Source organism: Echinops telfairi, unplaced genomic scaffold (genome assembly GCF_000313985.2).
Source record: "Echinops telfairi isolate 266 unplaced genomic scaffold, ASM31398v2 ScPeMD7_443;HRSCAF=831, whole genome shotgun sequence".
NCBI classification, from domain to species: domain Eukaryota; kingdom Metazoa; phylum Chordata; class Mammalia; order Afrosoricida; family Tenrecidae; genus Echinops; species Echinops telfairi.
In genome coordinates this window covers 17,054,607-17,063,382 of record NW_022104341.1, presented here as the reverse complement: position 1 = coordinate 17,063,382, position 8,776 = coordinate 17,054,607, and the positions used below count along the sequence as shown (strand labels likewise).

General features: G+C 39.4%; 1 pseudogene; it reads left to right on the top strand.

Moving 5' to 3' along the window:
- LOC115870151 overlaps positions 1-3,317 on the top strand; it is a 4,278-nt pseudogene extending 961 nt beyond the window's left edge.
- Positions 3,318-8,776: the final 5,459 nt, after the last annotated feature.

Below are 8,776 nucleotides of genomic sequence, written 5' to 3'. Positions count from 1 at the left end.
TTTCGTTAGTGGCTTGGTGAGACTATGCATCAGCAGGGGCCATTATATGTGCTAGGAAGTATATAAATGGGCACATTCACTTTGGAAAACTATTTAGCACTATCTCATAATTTTGAGCATTGACATATACTATAATCCAGAAATTTCTATATTTAGACACTGTTATAGATTTAATGTATCCACCAAAAATTTATACTGAAGTTCTTTATGCCTGTACCTATATGTAGGGGAAGCCAGCCCCCCACAATTAAACGTGGGTTCAGTAGGTTCAATTGTATGGTTAAGGTACATAAAGATTATAGTAAAGTCATAGAGAAATGGGAGAGATGGGACAGAGAGAGTAAAATAAAGAAGTCAGACACATTTCATGATAGCATGCTGTTAGTCTGGGTACGTTAGAGAAACAAATCCACAGAAACTCATATGTATAAGAGAGAATCTTATATAAAGGGTAAGTGCACATCAAGAAAACATCCCAACCCACTGCTGCCCAAGCCCACAAGTCCAACGTTAGCCTATATATTCGATACCAATCCACAAAGTCCTCCTCTATCTCACAAAATACACGCAATGATGCTGACTGCAGGACGAAAGCCGGATCAGTGAATGTGTAAACATCTCAGCGCTGGCAGGGGTGTCCACATGGCTGCTCCAGCACCCAGGGTTGCATCATTGTAGGTCCATGTTGCTCCTCCTCAGGGATGTCTTGCAGGAAGTGAGCCTTGCCAGCTGAAGCAGGTAACTGGCTAAGGCAGCTGCACCCTGGTCCAACCATCAGAAAGCAAGAGACCCGAGAACCAGAAAGGCAAGGCTCACTGAGCCATTTATCCCTCTGCCCTTCAATTAACCCCACATGTGTTTATCGGCCAGGTTGACAAAATAAACTTCAACTACCTCACATGCTCACCTCAGCTTCTCTTGGTGGTACACAATGGAGGTGGGGGACAAGTGGCCATGAGAGAGAGCATGAGATTTTATTTCTAACCAAAGCCTTGGGGGCATGCAAGCCCTCTGATTACAGATAGCAATGTATGTTATAGAAAGGGGTTGTAACATAGGCAATAGAAAGAAATAGGAGGGGTGTGACCTAGGGGTGTACACACAATAGTAAAGGGAGGGAATAGGGGTACATATGTGGCAAGATGGGGGGGACCCTAGACTCAACATAGTAGCCTAACCTTAGTCATCTTTGAGTGGCCCCGGGCTTGTCTTCAGGCTCTCCTTCAAGGGAACAATATCAGAAGGGAGTGGGCCCTACTTAGGGTGAGTCAGATTACAGTCTGGTTGCTCTAGATACCCCAAAGAAGAATAACCTCTGACCTTTCATTGATCTCCTAATGTACAGTCATTTACCATGTGTAGCAAGCAGTTCGTGGGTTTGGCATATCTTTGGGGGAGTCAACTTGGGAGAAATCTTTCTGTATCTCACACCTATAAACATGACCATGCTTAAAGACAGTCTTTGAAGATCATTTATGTTACCTTGAGTTCTCAGTGGAGTAGGGTGGGTCTTATCCATTTAAAGCAGTGTTATATACAGAGGGGAAGACATCCAGAGAAGAACAGAGGGAAGATGACCATGTGATGATAAAATTATGCTGCAGCTGCCAGCTAAGGGATGCCTGGGGCAAGCAGAAATTGGGAGAAACAAGAAAGAAACTTTCCCTAGAGTCTTCAGATGGCTCTGGCCATACCCAGAATGTGTACTGCTAGCTTCTAAATGGAGAGGCAATAAATGTCTATTCTTATATGTCATCTGATTGTGGCACTTTGGGAGGGCTGCCCTGAAACTAATATGGCTGCCCAATGAAACTCATAAATGGGGCCTTCAAAAAATTCATGGAAAATTCATTATCTTTTAATTCCATTTTCCACACATGTGAAACAGACCCCTCCTGTGAAAAAGAAGTGTTACAAGTCATAGAACTTTATTAAATAAAAAATTAAATGTTAGGCTGTTGTTTTTGACATATCTTGTCTTTAGGTCTAGGGGCCCTGGTGGTGGAGTGGGTTATATGTTGAGCTGCTAGCCACAATGTGAGTGGTTTGAAACCACTGGCCACTCCGTAGGAGAAAGACGAGGCTTTCTACTCCTGAACAGAGTCTCAGAAACCCCCCGAGGGCAGTTCTCCTTGGTCATACAGTATTACTACGATTCGAAATGGGCTCTATGGAAATGCGCTTGATTTTTTTCTAGGTCTACGTGTATACCCTTCTGAAAGTGGTATTTCTAGCTTGCTCACTCTGCTCTGACTCGAATTTAATGAGTCTTCTGCCAATCCTGAGGCTGTGTGCTTCTGCATAGAGTGAAGTTTCTCAGACTATCTGATCAGCATGCAGACTGGATGAATAAGTATGTGAACGATGCACACCCACCTAACGGTAAAGCATGCAGTATCCCTCGGCTCTTTTCGAACCGCTGCTTCTTGGTTTATACCCGGGTTTTGCATGAACCTAGCTTGTTAAGTGTTCTGGAATTCTCATTATTTGAGATGATATTTGTTATACTCCATAAGTAGAATGACTTTGCAAAGCAAGCAAACAAACCCAAACCCACTGTTAGTAAACTTTAAATCAGACTCACTGCCATCGAGTCAATATTCACTCATAGCGAGCCCCTGGGTGTTTCTAAGGCTGTTACTGTTTCCGGGGGTAGAAAGCTCAGTCTTTCTCCCGCAGAGCTCTTGCTGGTTTCCAGCTGCTGACCATGAGGATCACAGCCCAACTCATGGCCACTAAACCATTAGGGCTTCTTACCAACTGAACTATAAACAGGAGATACTTTCTTTAACCTGATAAAGTATCTCTACTCAAAGCCCACAGCCAACACTCTAATAGTGAATAAGTACTTAATAGTGAAAAGATTGGGAACCATGGTGGAGTAGTGCTTATGGCTAAGCTGCTGTCTGACAGGTGAGCTATTTAAAACTAGCAGCCGCTCTGTGAGAAAAAGTTGGGGCGTTCGCCTGTCTTGGTTGGCACAGTCATCCCGGGGCTACTGAAGAAGATCCTTGGCCTGGTGGGATTGGCAGTGTATGACAGCACCCTGGGAGACAATGAATATTATACACAAAGATCCTTGATATTCTTGGGCAAATCCCTAAAACTGAAACCTATAGGAAGTATACAGAAGGGATTACAAAGGACAAGCTAAGTATGATTAAAATGGAATCCAATGTTAAAAGATTGGAAGACCAACTTCAGGGCAGACAAATTGAGGAAGTGATCTTGCAGGCCGAAAAGGAACTAAGTCTGGAGAGAAAAATGATCAGTAGGAACTGTGAGAGCCTTTAGTGGAGGAGCCCCCTGCCAATTAGTGGACATAGCCACTATAATCCTTATGGTGTGATTTTACTGTGTGGTTGGAGAAATGGTGTCATTTAGTATTCTGTTACATGATTAAATTGTTTCCAACTCACTGACATCTTAAAATCAAGGAAATTGAGAATAGAAGCAATTTAAGAGATATTAAAATTAGTGATTGCTTCACAATTTGATAACAGATTTATGAATCAATTTCTAGATTTTAAAATATTCACTCAAATTATTTCAAGGATGATCATCTTTAAACAGAGAGCTTCCAGGGAAGATTTATGTTTTATTTGGGAAAAGCACTGCGAATCTTCAGGGCAGAGGCCATTAGCAAAGGTGGAGAGCCATAGTAGTGGCTTCAACGTACCATTTACCCAGCAGAAAAGTGGAGAGAGGGAATGGTCAAGTTTGGGGGGAACATAGGTGCATGTATGTTGAGGGGAGGGGAGGGAGGACTGATCTCCATGTGGGGAGGAGGAACTGAGGAGGTGTAGCTGGAATATGGCTAGAATTTTGATACAAATCAAGGCTTTAATGATGCACATTCGGGGCAGCATGTTCTGCAAACGAATCATGTTGATTCTCAAGGAAATGCAAACATTCCTTGTGTGTGTGTGATCCCTGGAGTTTGTTTGGTCCTTATTCTTTGCTTTATCGATTGTATCTTATAGCACCAGATGACTTGTTTTCTTAGATAATGTAGTTTTGAGAAAGTCAGTTTTTAGACTTAAAAATAATTTGCGTAAATGTAACCAGTCACGTATTCCTAAACTTGAACTCGAATAAATAGAGAGGACACAGCTCAGTTCCTTGCTACATGCTCGAGTGAGCTGTAGCCCTTCTGCTTTTTTAGATTCATTCCGTGTGCTTCTCGTTCCTCTGTGTCTCTGTTCATTTACAACAACATTTGGTGCCCGAACAGGGACCTGAAGGGACATTTGAATTGACTCACGGAACCAAGGGTGGTAAGTTATATGAATACTGCAGTTGACCTTGGCAAAAAGTAGAGACATTGGAAATTCTGTATCTACAGAGAAACAATATGTTCAAGTTTTGAAAGTTATATTAAAGACAACTGGGGTAGAAGTCCCATCTCAGACTTTTAAGAAACTTTTTGCTTGTGTACATAAGCATTGTTATTGGTTTCACCCTGAAAACAAGAATCAATTAAATCAATTAAGTATGGAAACAGGTGACTCATTCTTTGCAAAGGGCACATCAAAGGGGTGAACCCATTGATCATGATGCTTGGGCATTAATGTCTTTAGTTCATATTGCTTTAAAACCATTTCAATTGGATTTTGAAAGTGAAAGAGAAAAACCTGCTTGTGAAAATGTTGCCGGAGCTGCCGATATGGACCCATCTACTAATCCTATATATGACACAGTTTATGATAGTTCTGAAGTTGAATCTTCTTCTTCCTCAGATTCTTCCTCTGGAGAGGAGGGTACGTTTCCCATATCTTAGGAATTAAAGAATTTGGTTTGTCGAGTCAATAAAATAGCTGAACATCTTCAGTTAGATTCTGGAAAGACAGTTGTAGAATCGACAGTCCCTTGTTTTGAAGAAAAGCCTCCAGCATATCCCAAAGAGACTAAGGCAATGCCTTTAATTCCAGCTGAGAGATTGAAAGTAATATGTGAGTTAAATGAGAGTCTTTACCCTCTCTCATCGCTACCGTTGCTCTTTTCCCTGTTATTAGAACTCAGAAGGCTGCTAATGCTCAACACCACATTGGATGGGTGCAATGTGATCATGAAGGGCAGGAGTTTGAGATTTTGAAAGCTTTAACGGAAGTCATACACTCTTATGGGGTACAGTCACCTTATGTTCAGGGGCTCTTACACTCTTATGTTACTGACAATATTATGATTCCCTCAGATTGGGATATTTTCGTCAAAACAGTGTTAACCTCTGGCCAGTATATCCAACTTAAAGCTTGGTGGCGTGAGGAAGCTGAGAAGCAGGCTCAGATTAATAGTAGTAGGCAGCCACCAGGACCAACTTTTGAACAATTGACTTGAACTGGTCCTTTTGCTGCTACTGCTCAACAAGCCATCTTTGGGTATGAGATGATTGAACAAGTTCATAATCTATGTTTACGTGCTTGGAAAAAATTAGATGAAAAGGGAGGAACAGAAAAAATATTTGCTAAAATTTTACAAGGACCTAATGCATCTTTTCCTGATTTTTCATCCTGTCTTTTTATTGCTATAAAACGTGCTGTGGCTTCCCCTGGGTTGAAGGAGGTACTTATGCACACATTAGCCTTTGAGAACGCTAACACTGGTTGTAGAAAAGTCATGCAACCTTTTAAGGTTGGCGGGGAAATTTTAGAGGATTATGTTAAGGCTCGTAGGGATATTGGTACTGATCTCGTTGATACAGGTGCTGAATATGCGTCTATCATTGCCTCTCACAATTGGCCATCTGAGTGGCCTTTTCACTCTACTAACACTACTTTTACTGGGATTGGGACTATGACTAACATTCAACAAAGTGCTTCTGTTCAAAAATGCTCCGGTCCAGAAGGACAGGTAGCGAAATTACAACCTTATAGAGCTGATATTCCCTTAGCTTTGTGGGGCAGGGATTTATTACAACAACGGGGGCTTCTGTTTCTATTCCCACCATTTCTCCTCTCACTGAATAAATGATGATAAATGTGGGGTCTGATTTAAAACCAAAAAGGGAACACCAAGGGTTTGTAACTCGCCAGGGACGAGACAGAAGGGGTTTAGGTTTTCCAGATATAGAGGCAAATTAGAATAATAACCACTGTTGTGCACTTTGCTTTACCCTTAACGTGGAAGGCTCAAACACCTGTGTGCAGTGTCAAACTGTGGCTTTGCCCAAACAAAAATTGGAAGCACTACAATTTTTAGTTCAGGAACAGCTCGATGTAGGACATATTGAACCTAGTACTAGCTCCTGGAACTCACCTGTTTTTGTAATAAGAAAGAAATCAGGAAAGTGGAGAATGTTGGTGGACCTATGAAAAATAAATGAGGTTATAATTCTTATGGGTCAGTTACAACCTGGTGTTCCATCTCCTGTTATGATACCTAAAGATTGGAATTTAATTATAATAGATTTAAAAGATTGTTTTTATTTAAATCCCTTTACAACCTCAGGATTGCGTCAAATTTGCATTTACTGTCTATCAATGGAAGGTTTTGCCTCAAGGAATGCTAAACAGTCCTACTTTATGTCAAGCTACTGTTTATCAACCTTTACAAATGATTCCAGACGAATTTCCAAGTAGTTTATGTTATCATTATATGGACGAAATTTTATTTGCTCATTCATATCCTCAAACTTTAACAGAACTTTTTGAATTTGTGCTAATAATATTAAAAGATTATGGTTTACACATAGCTGAGGAGAAAATCCAAAAAGAATATCCATTTAATTATTTGGGATAAAAAATTGTTAATCAAAAAATTATACCTCAGAAAGAACAAATTCATCGAGATTCTTTAAAAACACTTAATGATTTTCAAAAATTATTAGGGGATATAAATTGACTACACCCATCTTTAGGCATTCCTACTGGACAACTTTCTAAGTTATTTCAAATATTGCAAGGAGATTCAGATCTTAATACTCCTAGAACTTTAACTCTTGAGACTGAGAAAGAATTACAATGGATTGAGAAGCATATTCAAGATAGTTAATTACAGCGCATAGATTCCTTAAATAACCTTCAGTTAATTGTTATACATATTATTCATTCTCCAACAGGAGTCCTTATGCAAAGTGATAATATGTTAGAATGGTTATTTTCATCTAATAAAAGTACACATAAATTGGAAACGTATTTGCAGAAAGTATGTCAAATTATTATTAAAGGACATATTTGTTTACACCATATATGTGGACTAGACCCTGCAATCATAACAGTACCCTTGACCAATAAAGAAATTCGTGATCATTGGATTTTATCAGAAGATTGGCAAAATGCCCTTAGCAATTATTTGGGTATCATTTCTAATTCATATCCCTCTGATCAACATTTTCAATATTTGAAAAGAACTGAATAGATATTGCCGAAAGTGGTTGTTTCTGCCCCCATTCCTCAAGCACTTACATTTTTTACAGATGCTAATAAGCATGGTATTGCTGGATATGTAATATTATTGACAATAATATTTCTAAAGTTATAGCAGCTCCTTATTCTTCTGTTCAAAAGGCTGAATTATTTGCTATTTTAACTTCACTTGTAGATATGCCTTATTCACTGAATATAATTACTGATTCACAATATCCTATGTATACTCTTTTAAATATTGAAACTGCTACTATTATTGTTAATAAACAGAATTGAATGATTTATTTTATAAGTTACAGCAGGCGGTTCATCAAAGAACTAATCCTATTTTTATTACTCACATTAGATCTCATACATCCTTACCTGGTCCTTTGGTTATGGGGAATGATATGGTTGATTGCCTGTTGATCCTTACAAATTGCTCAAAAGGAACATGCTAGGTATCACAACAATGCAAGATCATTAAAAACAGGCTCGGGCTTACTTGGCAACCAGCGAAGGCTATTCTACGATCTTGCTCAGCTTCTCAAGCGGTATCTGCCCCTTCTCTCCCTTTAGGAACTAATCCTTGAGGAACAACTCGAAATCAAATTTGGCAAATGGATGTTAGTCAAATTCCTTTTTTTGGTAAGCTTAAATATGTTTATCATTCTGTTGATACTTTGTCTCATTTTCCATGGGCTACTCCTGCTACTACAGAACGTGCTGATGCTGTTATTACTCATTTGTTAGAAGCATTTGCTGTCATGGGAATTCCACATACCATTAAAACAGATGATGGCTCTGCTTACGTTTCTAAAAAATGTTTGGCTTTTTTCCATGTACATTTGACTGGTATTCCAGGAAATAGTACTGGACAAGCTATTATTGAATGCCAAAATCAGACTTTGAAAGTGTTGCTTTTGAAATAAAAAGGAGGATATGGGGATAGTCATCTAAGAAGGCAGCTTTATGCAGTCTATATACTTTAAATTTTCTAAATTTAAGTGACAATAATTTCATGGCCGCTGAATTACATTGAGTAAATAATGTTTCTAAAGATATAGAACAGCCTATATGGTATAAAAGTTTTGAACAAGACAAATGGCAACCAGCTATGGTCATAAAATGGGGAAGAGAGTATGCTTATATTTCAACAGGAGAAAAGAAACTGTGGGTTCCAGATAAGCGAGTAAAATTACGTAATGTGCCCAGAAGAGACCTTGCCCTTGGAGCGAACTGAACCGGGATTTTGCTGCCATGAGCATTACCAGAAAAGCGGCCGAGCTCCCTTGATGACGACTCGATGTGTTGACTTGCCGACATGGGGACAGATTAAAAAGTTAAGCATGGAAGGAGAACAACTAGTGCGTTCCCATGGATGAGGGATGACAACTTCCAATTTGTTTTTAGCTATGATGGCTTTTGTTGTT